This window comes from Siniperca chuatsi, linkage group LG13 (assembly GCF_020085105.1).
Source record: "Siniperca chuatsi isolate FFG_IHB_CAS linkage group LG13, ASM2008510v1, whole genome shotgun sequence".
Classification (NCBI taxonomy): domain Eukaryota; kingdom Metazoa; phylum Chordata; class Actinopteri; order Centrarchiformes; family Sinipercidae; genus Siniperca; species Siniperca chuatsi.
In genome coordinates, this window is record NC_058054.1 from 23,977,216 (window position 1) to 23,992,684 (window position 15,469).

General features: G+C 39.9%; 1 protein-coding gene and 1 long non-coding RNA gene across 14 annotated transcripts in view; both read left to right on the forward strand.

The window, feature by feature from the left end:
* Positions 1-15,469, forward strand: part of ctnnd2b (catenin (cadherin-associated protein), delta 2b) — a 185,118-nt gene that overhangs the window by 10,187 nt on the left and 159,462 nt on the right. The window lies entirely within an intron of this gene.
* Positions 5,849-9,320, forward strand: LOC122886500. Its single transcript, XR_006380375.1, has 3 exons — positions 5,849-6,187; positions 6,819-6,934; positions 8,297-9,320. It is a non-coding gene; the product is annotated as an uncharacterized LOC122886500 (long non-coding RNA).

Sequence of the window (15,469 nt, forward strand, 5' to 3'; positions counted from 1 at the left end):
ATAAGCAGTGCAAATAATGAGGATGTCGTTTCCAGTCACCGCCTGTGAAATTACCCGCGGCTCACAAGGCCACGCCCATGCTGTTTGTGCTCTGCTTTAGTTGAAAGGAGTGCTGTCATTGATCAGCCTGGCTTGGGCTACACACAAAGATGCAATCAATAGAAACCCACCTGATAGTGAATGAGCATATGAATGCTTTTCAAAAAATCCTAATTCATTTTTTAATATAAGTGGCGATTTGTCGTCTTTACATTTACCGTTACATCACATAATAATATTTAACCCTAAATCCTTTTTAGGGTTAGCATGCTTGGAAACTCATTCGAATACAGATTGAACTTGTTGAAGTTATTTTTTTCGTCAGTTCATCTGGGACACGGAAAAGATTGAGATATTTTATTTCAAGCTTTGATGTCAGAAAGAAAACAGGACATTTACACTTGAGAAATAGAACGAGATGGAAATGAAATGAAATCAAAGATGCTTGTGCTTTTTATAACTGGTGTGAATCAGCTACAAGACACTCTGTGGGACTTTTTGGGGCGTTTTATCACCAGACCCAGTTAGGCAAAAATGGCTCCAGCATTTAGCAGCTGCTGATTGAAAATATCACACACTGCCTCTTTAAAGATAGGCCTGGAACACAGAATGAGCTTCCGAACATAGCTCAAAGGAAATATTTTCTCTCAGACCTTTTAACTTTGACTAATAAGGATTTGTCAGGTTGAGCTGAGCGTCTCGCTGATGACTAAGCAGTGTGTCTGACTGAGAGATGAAGAGACTTTGCAGTTTATTGGCTAAGGGTCAAATCCCTCAGAGATTTTCACTCAGCTGGCTAACATACTGCACTCCATGTGCTCAAGTATGCGAGTTACGGCTGGGAATTCCTTGTTTGCACTCCTCTCAGCTGCTGTAGTAAAATAACAGTGTGTCCTTACTTATCCTAGCCTTCAGGCTAAATGAATGAATCTCATTGATTTGTTGCAGCAAAACACAGGGTCATCAGTTAACTCGCTTTTCAGCTTAATTAATGGAAGACATTGATCAGACAATGATAAGCTAGATGTATGTGTACCTGCAGGGCTAGACCTTTATGTCATAGGCCTAGACATGCATGATTTCTACTTTCCTCTTGACTCTTACATTAATATTCATCACATTTGATTGCCAAACAACTCATTATTTACACAAGGAGTCATGTTGCATTTACAGACATTTAAGGACAGTATTGTTGCATATGACCCTTGTTGTAGGCAGGTCTATTGTGGGAAAAAAACGGACTGGGTGAACCCTGCCTAATCTTAGTTACTGTATTGAGGGCCCTGAGTACCGTAATGGAATGATCAGTCTCCATGCTAACAGAACTGCAAAGCTGTACATAGACACAGTGTAGGATCACAATGACAATGCTAACATGTAAGGATTACCATGTTCACCATCTTGGTTTAGCAGTTCAGCATGCTAATTAGCACTAAACAATGTACAGCTGTAAGTAAGTAAGTAAGTAATGCCTATACCAAATTTCATGGCAATCCATCCAATAGTTGTCGAGACATTTAACTTAAACGACAAATGTCAACATCACAGCTAGAGGAAAAGTCAGGGGATCACCAAAGTCCGTAGGATTCATGCTCTGGGCACCACGAATATACAAAATGTCAGGGCAATCCATCCAGTAGTTGTTTAGATATTTCAGTCTGGAACAAAACGGTGGACCAAATGATTGACACTGCGATGTTAAACAGGAGTAATAATGTAAAAACAAAAACCTTAGCTTCACGTAAGAGCTCGGGGCTTTTGATATTATTATTTGATGCAGCACGTTTCAAATAATGTCACCCTCTGAACCCAGATTCATTTGTCTGCCTCATGAATGCAGCTCCAGCTAGTGTTTTTGCCTGCTAGCTTTAGCACAAATTGGTGCTTCTCTCTCACTCTTTCTCTCTGGATTAAGATGTTACTACATGTTGTAAATATGTAAATAGTTTGTTTGATCTTGTAAATATTTAAATTGTTCGTTTGGTCTTCTCCATCCTCTCTCCCTTTGTAGATTTAAATTTTTTTTTTTTTTTTACTTCAAATACAGATGTCCCTGAGTTTGTGATAATTTGGCCAAAGGTTTCTCTATCTACGTTTTATATGTCTTAAATTAAGGTGATCTCTCCCTCACTGCACTAAGCTGCATGCAAATGAGTGTATGATGTCCTCTTGGCAACACTGACTGAGGGTGCATTTGTTTTTACTCCCATGTAGCGAGAGTGGTTGGTCGGTTGATTGAGGCTCCTTGTTCAAAGAGAACAATGTTCCAGCAGAGCACAAAACGCATGATGCTAGAATTTACAAGATAATTTGTGTAAACAGCGTTTATGTACGTTTACCCTCCACTACAGCCCTGGTTGTAGCATGAAGCTTTGGGTTTTTACATTGAATTAGCATTTGGCAGTGTTTTTTATGCTCAAATTAAAGAGGACTATGTAAGGTCACTGTTATTATTGTTTTTCCTGTAAAATTAGGACAAGCATGAGTTACTTTTCTACTTAAATTGCCCTACATATGAGGATCTAGTCCCCCCGCCACTTGAGACATGTGGCTTAGGCCTGGCCTCTTAAACCATGGAGAGGATAGGCGAGGAGAGAATATTAGACAGCAGTAAGGAGAGTGAGGAAGTGGATACAAGTGCAGAAGGAGGCAAGCAGGGGCTTTATGTATGTACACGGTGAACATTCTTCACCAGTGACTGTGGGAGCCAGTCACACATGAAATATGAGAGACAGCAGCACTCTCCACTATTTATAGCACTGCAAGAGAGAAGGAGAAAGATAGAGAAACACTCCCCATACACTCCAGGGCAGAGTTGGCATCATTTTTCCATTAGCTAAGAGGAATTGCGCCCAATTTTTAAAATGCACATATGTCACAGCAATGGCATCATACAGGCTAGTCCGTATTTGTGAGCGTATACAAGTCCCTTCCATAGTAAGAATCTAAATAAGTCTCTGGACGTTTTCTTTTTCAACTCACAGAGCTAAACAGATGCTCGGGGGAAGTGCTGGTTGCGGCTTTGTGTTGTTGCCTTGTGACGATTCAAACCCATCTGTAGCTCAGCACTGTTTTTGCACAAACTGCTAAAAATGTATCAGTGCTGTTGGGAACGCAACAGCATATCCTGTTCGGCTGGAGATAATGATGAAAAGAAGCCAAAAGGAGCCAAGTCAAAGTGGGCATGCAGCTTGAAGAATCATTTCAGTTATGTTATGTTATGTTATGTTATGTTATGTTATGTTATGTTATGTTATGTTTAGATGGAGCTTTAACCTGTGAGTAAGAATCAAAAGAGGCTGGAAATCATAATTTGGTTCTCTTGTTTGTAGTAGCCTGTCAAGCACTAGAACTAGGTAACCACTGCTATTGTTAATTTAACATGGGATAAAAGGGCAACTGTGACTATGGATAGATGGTTGAATATTTGGGGAACACTCATCATTAGATATGATCCACTACTGTACATTTTGATATAAGATGATTTAGATTGATGTAAGCCAGAATTGCACAACATGTCACTACTGTCAGATCAGGCATCAGGAAAGCATCAGAACATCAGATAAAAATAACTGGAATTGGAGGAAGACTTTAATTTGTGATGCAAGATAAAGAAACAGCCTGGCCTACCACTTTTACATCAACGATGAAATATATAAAATCCATTTTTCTTTTCTTTTCTTAAGACATGAAAAGTACCACTTCTGCAGTTTAAAAATTGCTGAAGAAGCTGATACTTGCGAATGCTTTTGAATGGCCTTTTGCTTCTTGACATTTCATTTATTCTCACAGTGTCCTAACTTGCATCATGCTGTCCAAACCACAGTCATCTCAGCTGTTTGATGTTGCTGTTCTCATGCTTGGACTCGAGCTTTAGCCAAGGCAGAAGCCGCGGGCAGTTGCACCTCTTGGATGCTGCCCTCCTTAAGTGATTATTTCAGTGATGTCATTTCTTGTGAGAAAAGCCCTTCAAGGTCAGACTGATGTATTATGCATGGCGCTACAGTAGCTAGCCAGTGTGCTAGTAGTGCTGTGGGGTGGTAATGGTGATGCTCGTAGTGCTGAGAATAGCAATGGGAAGCCTTTGTACTGTATTCCACTATGGTCAACTTTTTTATTCCCTCAATGTATGTTCTATTTAAGTGATGTACGACTGCAGTGCTATCATTGTGCAAACACAGTACACAGATATCAGTGGGCGATGCGTACATTGGAGGAATATACTTTGAACACTAAGGTGCACTGTAAGAAAAGCAAATTTTTTTAACTCAGTATATCACAATGAAACTGCATTTTGAGAGCATCTACCCAAATTCATTTATAAGAGTTCCTGTTTTCTACATTCCAAGTTTTGAGATTGTATGGAAGGCTGGAGGAGCCACACAAAAGAATCGTCTTTCATTATGAGATGACGAAATAATTATTTTGGGATCTCAACACAACGAGCTTTGTTTTTCAAAAGAAAATAATTTTGACAGATTATGCCAATATCACAAAATAATTATTTGCTATGTCAAGATAATAAAATAGTGATATTTATAATATATATTATTTCAATAAGTTCACTGAATCTAAGTGAGCGTAAACTGAACAATAAACTGCACTTCTATACAGTTAAGGCAGTTAATCATCTCTTTGGTCTTTCAACCAGTGCTTATCCTTTACACTGATTTGTCCACTTTTCTAATTGCTGTGAGAATGAAAATTCTCATCTCCAGTGGCTCCTGGTGTTACCTATATTCACCAAAGACAGATCTGTTCGTCAAATTATTAACAACTAATGTTTTTTGTAGCCATGGTAATGGCAGGGGATGGGAATGTCAGTTGGTCAGTCAGTTGGTCGGTTCACCACTTTGGTCCAGACTGAAATATCTCAACAACTATTGGATGGATTGCTATGACATTTTGTACAGACATTCATGTTCCCGAGAGGATGAATCTGACTGGCTTCAGTGATTCCCTGACTTCCAGTCCAGCGCGACCATAAGGTTGAGGTTGCTGATTTCCACTTTGTCCACATGCAGTACTCTACTAAATGTTGTAAGTAGGTTGTGAAGACGATCAGAGCACAAGGTCATTAGCAGCAGCAGTGTTCAGCTTCTTATACTGTAATCAAATCAAATTCTGCTAACACTCATGCAAGAGTTCAGAGGGGGTAAGGGGCATTAGATCATTCCTGTTGCTATGCAACACAAATCAACTTTGAAACTATCTAATTAGCTAGCCTGCTGTATCAATATGGTAAAGGTGTGGGAAATAAAAACGGAGGAAAGAAATACAGTGATTTCTTTGCTTATAGGAGGACATGCGTATCCAACATGGAGAGGTTTATCATACATCTAGATATTAATAGATGCTGCCATTTCATAGACTTGTCACAGCAATGTAGCATGCTGTGTGGCTAAAGCTGACACATTCTCACCAGTCGCAGGCATTGCTGGTGGAGTTTAGAGTCAGTCTCTGTGTTATTGCTGAGATGTATCTTGGGTATATCGTCCTTGAAACTCAGGAATTGAACCTGTGGTTTTACAATAAGTAGACTACCTCTGCGAATACAACTCTGCCCCACTTATTTACTTCACTGATGAACATGCAAACCCTCAGGAGTTTAGTTCTAACAAACACTCTGGCATCTTTTTTTTCCGACAAATCACAGTTTGTCCAATGCAGTTAACGTTGAAGTGTCTCAGCCTGTAGCTTTCATTCCAGAATCCTCTCGTTCACAAACAGCTTTGTCATGATGCAGAGTCATCGGGCAATTTGAATTCCTTTGTGGGCGGAGGAGGGTAGTTTTAATTTGTTTTTGCACTGTGTTTATCACCGCAGTTGTAACCTCTATAATTATACCATGTGATGAAGCCGCTCGCGAACATAGCTCACACAGAGGATCTGTGGAAAATATGTATAATTCATGGTGTTGATCGTATTTTTAGCTGCTCCGGCTTGTTGTTCGGAGACAGGGATGTAGCGTTAAACAAGGGCTACTTTGTAATGAAGATGAGGATCTACTCCTTGACTGAACAGTTTGTTTTCCTCCTCTTTTAACGTTAGCCCGCTGCCTGCTGGGAGGCTGCGCTGAAAGAGGTGGCGCCTTGGGTTTTTCTGGGGGGGTTAATTTGAAGTTTCCCCGTCTGTATTATTTTCAAAGGTAAGAAAATCAACATCAGCGCCCAAGTCGGTGTCATTCTTTTTTCTTATTTAATTGATATTTTTCTTTCAAGCTAAAACACTCTACAGTACATTCAGAGCAATGGCAGTGAGTGCCATTTCACCACATAAAAAATGTAATGTCTTAAGCTCTGAATTGCCCACATTTCCCTGCTCGTTAGTGGCATAATTTATATGGGTTAGCTAGGAGTGTGTTCTTTCATTTTTAATTGGAGACTGACTACATGATGTTTGAGTCATGAGAAGCAGATCTTTATGAGCACTAATCACAAGTCTGCTCAGTATATGCAAAACAATTCATTTTGCTGCTGAAGACTTTGTGCCTGTGAAAGGTGAATACCTGTGTGTGTGTGTGTGTGTGTGTGTGTGTGTGTGTGTGTGTGTGTGTGTGTTTCTGAATGTGTTTTCAGCATTTAATCAACCACAGTGGGAAACTTGGTGAACTCTTTGTATCTCTCCCTCCCTCTCAGTGTGTGTGTGTGTGTGTGTGTGTGTGTGTGTGTGTGTTCATCAATACGAGCACATTAGCAGTGACCTGCAGTATGTGGAGGTCAGTTGTGTTACCTGTGTGTTTTGAAGGTCTCTCTCTTTGTTGTTGTCCCATCAACTAGCCAGCAGGGGTCTCGCCTGGCAACTCTACACTCTCGGCCAATCACAGTGAAGCTCTTTGGCCACTGTCCATGACTTGTTTCTTAAACAAGGGTTTAGGACCTAAAATGGGCCACAGGTACTGCACTGAAGGACCAGTGTCATTTTTCATAACAATCAATGAACGTCGACAATATTCTTTCATTTAAAATCTAAAGCTCTTAAAATTGCTCTTTAAGCTTTTACAAACTACAGCTCATAAAAGTTTACATTATTATATTATTTTGGGAGAAAACTACTGTTTACACTACATGGCCAAAAATATGTGGACACCCCAAACATCACACCCAAATGTGCTTGTTAAAGATCTCATTCCAAAACCATCATTAATATGCTGCTACAGCCACCACCACTCTTCTGAGAAGGCTTTCCACCAGATTTTGTAACCTAGCTGTGTTGCACTATTCACTTTTATGTTATTTTGTTGTGTGACTTCCGCATAAGTGTTTCACAGGCTTGGCTGGCTTGCCTTTATTTTGTGTCTGTGGTTACTGCATAATGTATATTAGCAGAAGGAAAACCATGGCTATCCTTCTCCCACTTCTCAGTCCTCAAAGGAGAAGTGACGAGACAAGAAAAAAACGTTTTGCTACATGTACGTAAAGACAAAGTCAATAATCAAGGCATCATTAAATATTAATTGCGGAATATGTCAGTAAATATATATGCATTTACATACAATCAAAATTTAATTTCATGCTTTGGACGTGAGCTGCGCCAGTAAAAATAGACCCAGTGCGTAAAGATAGCGGAGGGGAGAAAAGTGCCGTGACCCACTGATGTTGGGCGATAAGGCCTGGCTCGCAGACAGTGTTCTAGTTCATCCCAAATGTGTTGGATGGGGTTGAGGTCAGTGAACTTCTTACTTGCCACACTGGGAAAATTATTTTATTTTATTATTATTATTATTCTATTACTTTATGGACCTGTCTTTGTGCACAGGGGCATTGTCGTGTTGAAACAGGAACACTCCTTCCCCAAACTGGAGCCACAAAGTTGGAAGCACACTATTGTCTAATCTAAAATATCACTGTATGCCGCAGCATTATGATTTCCCTTAATTGGAACTAAGGGGCCTACCCAAACCATGAAAAATGACCCCATACCAAGACAAAAATGTATTGTCCACATACTTTTGGCCATATTGTGCATATACTGTATCCATTAGCAACTACCCTTATCCTGTTGATATAATTGTTCTTGCATGCTCATTTCATTTGTGTGAGTCAGTTGTTGATAATGTGCTTTATCCTGAAAGAGTGAGAGTTGTTATTCAGCTAAATGAACAGACCTTTCAGAGAGTGATAATTAGATAAACTGCAGGAGGTTCTCTCAGTCATACAACCTTGTGGCATTAAATGACTCTAATGCCAGTAATGCATATGATTATTCTTTTTACATCCAGACTGCCCACAGGTCTCCTGTTTTTTTTTTTTTTTAGATTTGAAACAAATAACACATAACAACTTTCACACAAGGACGACCTTGAAAGAACTTTCCTGAAATATTGCACCCAGATTCATCAATATGCCTCAGCTCTCTCCATCCCAGGATCAACACACATCCAGGGGATAAACCTGCGATGGAGATTTGCATTGATATGACAGCAGTTTGAAAATGCTTTCCTCAGGATTTCTTCTCTTGACAAGATCATGAGTAAAAGATGAGGCCTGTGTGATTGTAAATTTTTGACCAGTTTCATGTATTAACTCTAAATATGCAGTTGAACGATGACCTGAATTCCACCAAATGAAAGATTAAAAAGCCTCATGAATTTAATTTCATGAGGAAATCCTTCTCACCAAACCAAAAGTATGTCCTCACTAGTATAACAACACAAGCACAGACTGTGTGCTGTGTGTGTGTGTGTGTGTGTGTGTGTGAGAGTGTGTGTGTGTGTGTGTGTGTGTGTGTGTGTGTGTCAGTGTGTGTGAAAGCGATAGAACGGGAGATTGATGGTAATGTGGAGGAAAAGCAAGATTGACTTGGGGAATTTTTTTCTGCTTTATTTGAGTGTATAGAAAATGAGGAAACAAAATAGTTCTGGTGGGGAACAAAATAATATAAAGGGGCTTATAAAAACACAAGAAACAGAGAAAGTAAAAACGAGACGACAAATACAGAAACTAGATTAAGGGAGTCCGCCGCTTTAATGTCTAAAGTTTTACACTACATTATCAGCATTTATCAGCATTCAAACAGACAGATACATCTTGGCCTGCTCCTAAACTGTGAATTTATACGATCTTCCTGCTGATTGTGGGAATTGTCTTAAGCAGTCTACCCAAGAGATATAAATAATTGTACAAGATTACCAGAGTAACATGTATGTAAAATGTGTATGAGTGAACACAGCAACTACACAACCGACCCTTCCACCCCTGCCTTCTCCCATCCCCTTATCTTGTACTTCATGAGTATTGGTAATTAATTTCTTAGTGTCTTTTTTGTTATGTTGCCCATACATACCCATAGCTTCAGAACTGTTAGAAGGTCTTCATTTTGGAAATGGTCAAAGAAAGTTGGTTTAAGATTAAATGATTTGTCGTTAGTGTTTCTTCAGCCTGCATTTTGATTGATTTCTTTGTCACTTGAGGCCAGCACAACAAGCTGTAAACACAACATTGACATATTATCACCTTTTAAAGTTGATATGGCTAACTTGTTAGCAAACAGCGGCTTATTTACACATTGAACAGCAGAACAACATTAGCATTCATTTGGAGTCGTGTTTGTGTTCACCTGATGAATGTAAGCCTGATAGTCAGGTCGATGAGAGCGGTGAGAGTGAACCAAAAAAGTACAGTTTTGCTCCAAAAACTAAAAGCTAAAAGATGCTAAAATGCTCTGTGGAGCTGAGGGGAAATGTGCAGTTGGTGATAATTTATCATCACTACAAGCAGCCCCTTTAAACCCTTTAGTCATTTGACCATTGTTAACAGACAAATATTGATAATAATATTAGAGCAGCTTTAAGATAAAGACCACTTTTCCCATGTTTCCCAATGTTACTTCTTGCTCTATTCGCACATGGAGAACGCCACCCCTGCTAAATCAGACCCAACTTCACGCACCATAAGCTGCAGTGCTGAAGCAGGTAGACGATATCCGACGTCCTGTAAATGGTCTCATTTGTTTTTATTTATGTCCTGCTGTGCATCTGATTATGAAGACATTACTGATTACTTTGGAAGCCATCATCACATTATTGTACACTAAACATATGTTACCACTACCGCTCAGTTTTTTAAAGCATTGAAAAAGATGAGAGCAAATATGCCTCAAAATTACACAGTTCATCAGTAAGTATATACACAATTCAGTTAACCGCTAGATGTCATGGTGATTGTGTTAATTCAATTACATACTGTAACTATCACCAAGGAGACGTGAAGGAAACATGGGCACTATTAAAACATTTTACACTCCAGCACACAGATCACTGATTAAGGCTAGCACTGCTGTGACAAGATGTTTTCTGATTTCATTTGAGTCAGTCCCCAACAGACTGACTCCATGTGCTGAGGTGAAGCTTTGTTGGTTGCAATGACACAGTCAGATAATGGCAGAGCAACATATGGTGTGTGTGTAAACTGATATTTAAGCATATTGACAGTTCCCAGCTGATTAAAGCGATAATGAGAGAGGTTAAAGAGTGACGTGTGTGTGGTGAGGGGTATCTGTGTGCAGCATGGGCATAAGTGTGTATTTTTCTATATGTGTACATGTGCTGTGTGCCTGCTTGTAGGCTATACGGTATGTTGAATCATTAAAATACATATCACCAAAAGAAGGCAGCAAAACTGACTCACTCTGGAATTGTGGGATATTACTATCATCATGAATTAACTATGTAATATCCAGACAAGTTTCATAATATACAGTGATCAAAACAATCACCTTAATCATCTGAAGATTGTTAGACGTTGATTAAAATAACTTTTATGTGAGTTTTGTAGGTGAAATTAATAGACTGGTTTCCGAGCGACATCATCGTGAGATGTGTGCCCACACGAAGGCAAACCAGAATTACTTAGAGCTTATGGGAGATCAACACAAGACGTTGATTTTGTGCCAAAAACCGCATGAATCGCAACAGTAATGGGTGTAAAACATTTAATATCCCAAGAAGGAAACCTCCCTTTCGGCTCAGAATGCAGAATTAGCTGAAGAAAATCCCATTTTAAGGTAAGGCAGCTCACACTGTTACTGTGTTTATGGCTGTTTGTGTGCATTGTGCAAATGTTTGTCAGGCTCTATGGTCAACACTTTGGTGATCATTTTGACTGAGTGAGTTGAGATTAGTGTGAGTTGGTGACAGCCAAAAGAGGTGCAGACTGATTGCTTTGGATGGAAAATCCATCATGTTGTTACACTTACTTTTCATGATCCACTGCAGCTAATAAATATTATGTATGAAATCCTTTACTTAGTTTCTTGTGAGTGAAGCCTTGACTGTATACACTGCAGGCATCTAATATGAGGTTTAGCGCTAGCGTAACACATATATCTAGTGCCTGGTATAAATTTATGGTAAATAGCAGGATTTTCATAGTTGTTAACATTACTAATATAATATCAAGATTGGGAGGGTTTCTGTGCTCTGAGCTTGTGCATCAGGCAGACAGCAGGAATTTCATAGATGGTAGTGTATTTTGTTTTTGCTACTAGATGCTGTTTCTCACTAGAACATGTGTCTATCAGAGTAAGAGTTTTGGAAATGTGAGGATGAGTGCTTCATTTCCAAACACAGAAAATGACCATGTATAAGCTCTCACGACACTGTGATGAGTTCTCTACCCTAAATGGAGAGCCCATCTATAAGTTGTCATAGCCACTTGGCCATTGCATGTGTACTGCACGTGTGTGTATTTGTGTGTGTGTGTGTGTGTGTGTGTGTGTGTGTGTGTGTGTGTGTGTGTGTGTGTGTGAGCAGGTAGAGATGGAGAGAGCAGGTGTTTGCCAGACTTGGATCACAGAGAAAGACTGCTAATTGAATTCCACTGCCGGATGTCTATTTTAGCCTGCATGAAGTTTAGGACAAATAAACTGGAGCTACACAAATGTGAAGTCATAAAACTGTAACAAGGTACAGTTTCCCTGCAAGTTGTACTGTCCAGCCAAATCATTTGTGAGTGGGTGTATTAAACACACGCAGCTTTTATGGCTTTATTTTAGGTAGGGCAGTAAATCTTGTTTCGCAACCGACTGAAGACCTGTTTTATTCTACTATCTGTTCTCTTATAAGATCTGAAGACATGTCTGAAAAAACCTTAAAAGGGGTTTGCTAAGAAAAAGACTTACTATATATACACTGGACTTTCGACTGACTGGATCTTTCGACTGAAATGTTTTCCTTTGTGCCATTGGTCAGCTCCAGTCAGTTGAAACCCACTGAAATCACAGCTGATCTGATTCTACATTCACTGCTTTGGTCCAACCTCACTGGTTCTGTGAGCTCTAAACGCTGTGATGTTGACTAAGCACCGCTCAGAGTAAGACGTTCCTCCCGTTCGATTTTTATTGTTTTCTCTGAAACTCGTTTGTGCGACTCTTTTTCCACTGACTTGAAAGACAGCAACTAGAAAGAATGTGAAATTCACTTCTTCCAGATACTCCAGTGCCATGAAAATGCATCTCTAACATTCTCACTTTGATAATCATGCTGCTGCTTATGTGTGTGTCTCTTGCTTTTAAATAGGTCCACCAAATCCCTCAGATTCACTACTAATCCTGCTTCTTCACTATGCTGCTAACGTTTACCTTGTAATCAGTAATGTCAGTATCACTACATGGGAGCCTAGAGGTAAGCACAAGTTCACACTAGAATCCATGTAAATTGACTGAAAGAATTATAATTAAGCATCAGATGAAAAGATAGGCAGATGTACGCACTTTAACTTAACTCAACCCCAAAGCCCTGCTAGAACCCTGTAGAGGCCGCAACGTTTTGAATGCCCCACAGGCCACAATATCAAAGTTTGGGACTGAACAAAACTCTACAGATTGGCAGAGCCTTACCAGTGCTGAGTCTGAGTCCTGGTCCTGGAGTGTGGCACCAGGGAACGTCCTCAGCAAATTGACATAACCTGCTCGACAAATTTCATGTCCATCTGCCCATTAGATTATGAGAAACAGTGTCTTGTGTACAAAGTTGACATTTTGGCCTGAGGGTGGCACAACGGGAGAGCTTGGAGTATCCTAACAGGAAGGGTTTGTCCTCTAGGGAGTATATGTGTGCTCTGTAGACTCTTAATGTAGACTCTACACAAAGGTTCAGGGGTTTACCATTCTCATTTGGGATCATCTTCTGGGAACCATGAATTCCCATAAGACATTTTTGGTTTCCGGTAAATACAGCACATTCAATTGAAACAGTTTCTTGTGTTTTAGTTTCATTTGTGACAAATAGCAAAATGAAAGGTGAATTTACCGTGTAAATACTACATGTGAACAAGCTGAAATGTTGTTGTTACTCTTGGGTGCTTGGGTTTCTGGGCTGGTGGTGATACCAGCCCCTATAATAGTGAAATGTTTGGTATCATAGCAACATTGACAAAAGGTGCTGAGGTGCCCAATGTTCTGTTGATGATATGATAAATACTGCAGTGCTTTTATCTTGCCTGTGTCTAGCCTGATAATCAGACTGTGGTAGCGGTTGTTATTTTTGTAAGTCATCTTACAGCCTGTACAGCTGTTAATCTTATAGACGCTTGTCACCATTTGTGTAGCCATTGTTCTGTCACTATTTTACGCAGGTGTAGCTTGGTAGCTACGTAGGAAAATGATGTCCTCATTCAGGATCCTGCTTATAAAGCTCAACTCTTCTGAATCGCTGAACAAATCGGAGGTGTGGGAGGTGATTCAGCAGTCTGTAATCAGGCTAGTCTAAGTCGGGACCACATGCCGTGGCTTTCTCTGAGACGCCGATTCCCGGGGAGGAAGCTGTCTCGGTTACCTGCTGTGGCTCCTGCAGGTGTCTGCAACTGGGAAGTAGATGATAAAGCCTTCCCAGTCGCAGAGACATAGTTTGCACCTGTTCCCTTGTAGTTGCTTTTCTGTGCGATATTCCACTAGATCATGCTGTATGCATTTCTGTTCTGCACTGCAGTTTTAGATTAAATATAGCTCAGCCCTCTGTTGTTATGTGCTAATAATGTGGTCGTCACAGGTCTAATCAGCCACATTAGCTATAGTGTTCATCTTGTAAAGAGTCTGAAGGTGTTTCAAACCTTAAAGATCATCTTCAAGCTCCTGTCATCCCTTAACATCCCACCATAACACCTGCTGTCAGGCTACTATTTACAGCTTCTTTTATTAGTCGCATTGTTCTTCAGATTCTTCCACCATATTCACACTAATGCTCTTCCTTCCTTCCTTCCTTCTGGGCAATTATCTACGTGTACGTGAAGCATGACTGTGCTGGGAAAAAGGAACAAAGAAATCGAAGTGAAACTGTTATTGAAGTTATTAGTTGTCCTTGGAACTTTACACTATAGGTCTTTTGATAATATAATCAGCAGTACTTTCTATCACACGCCAACAAACATCAGGGAGCGTCATTAGCATTTATGCCTAAAATAGATATAGCCGTTTGAAATGAAAACACAATCATTCAGACTCAATTGAATTGTAATCCATATTCAGTGAGCCAGGCATCCAGGCAGTAAAGTAACAACACAGCAGCAGCTCTCTGAAGTGGTTTGGCAAGTGTTTTCCTTGCAATGTAACTGTCTTTGTGTTTTAATGCCTTTGATAATACATTTTTATTAAATAATAGATTTTTATTGTGGCCAATCGCCTCTTAATGGTTTGTAAACAGAGCTGCTATCCTTGAGTTACACTCAGAGGGATTCACAATGTATCACAGTAGGTATGTGTATGTATTAGTGTGCGCGCTGAATATAAATATCCATTAGCATCTGGACTTTCACCATGGATAGATTTGGTTGATGGGTGATTAACTCTCAATGATGCTTGTAAGGCCATCTGTCATTGTCTGCCAGTGACAGTTCTGTAGTGAAAGTCATTCAATTTAAAGGACATCCATGCATCTGTTACATGCACACAGGTGATTCCACTTTTTTTGGGTGATTAGACTCAGGACTGTATTGGGCTGTACAGACTGTATTTGATTGACATCTCCCTCACTCTATGGTTAGCTTTTGTTGCATCTGCTATGCTATCATTAACGGTACACAGAGTACAGGGACTTCATGGAATTGCCAGCAGAGCTCCACCCACCTTCAACCTGAGCAGAGGTCTAATCAGCAATAACTGGAAGCACCTGTGATGATGTGCAGGGCCTGCATTAGCTAGTTTTACAAGAACTCAATGCTGCCCAGACAATGTTTTATCAAAATAACATAAAATTGAACATATCTGCAATGCAAAATATTCAAAAATTCCTCTGTTAATGTATTTCATTTGGTTTCACTACAATAGGCCTTTTTTCACAACATTTTCACTTGTCATAGAAGGAAAAGCACAGGTGTTACTAATCAACGAATTAACGACGGATACCTTCAATTCAAGAATCCCAGTAAGCCTGTGACAGTGAGCCAGCATGCACAATACCAGGACCCTGAATCTGAAGCAGCTACATGGAATTCAG